Source organism: Podarcis muralis, chromosome 2 (genome assembly GCF_964188315.1).
Source record: "Podarcis muralis chromosome 2, rPodMur119.hap1.1, whole genome shotgun sequence".
In the NCBI taxonomy this organism is placed as follows: Eukaryota; Metazoa; Chordata; class Lepidosauria; order Squamata; family Lacertidae; genus Podarcis; species Podarcis muralis.
This window is the reverse complement of record NC_135656.1, coordinates 83,496,860-83,497,254: the sequence shown is the minus strand read 5'-3', so window position 1 is coordinate 83,497,254 and position 395 is coordinate 83,496,860.

The window sequence follows — 395 nt, the reverse complement described above, 5'->3', positions numbered from 1 at the left end:
TTGAAAATTCTTATAACAACATTTTAAATGGGGGAGGCGTAGAACAAGCTAGTGCAAGTGCAATGGCACAAAGTACCACAGCGCCAGAAACTCTTGGAGAGAGAAAAAGAGAGACACGTTATATAATGCAAGAAGCCTCTAAGCCAAGATGGGGGAACTGAGTTGCGGCCTGCTTTCTTCAAAGCAAACTCGACCCGGCACCGAGAGGCTGCCAAGGCTCAAAGAGCAGCCCGCCCCAGATTTCCCAGAAGCCCCTCAACCGCATCTAAGTCACGTGGGGCGCCGGCCAAACACAGCCGAGGTCAGTCCGGCCCGCCCGTCGTCGCACCAGACGCTCCCCGAGCCGCCTTGGGACACCAAGCCCCGCCCTCTCCCCGCCCCACCCTCGCACCTCC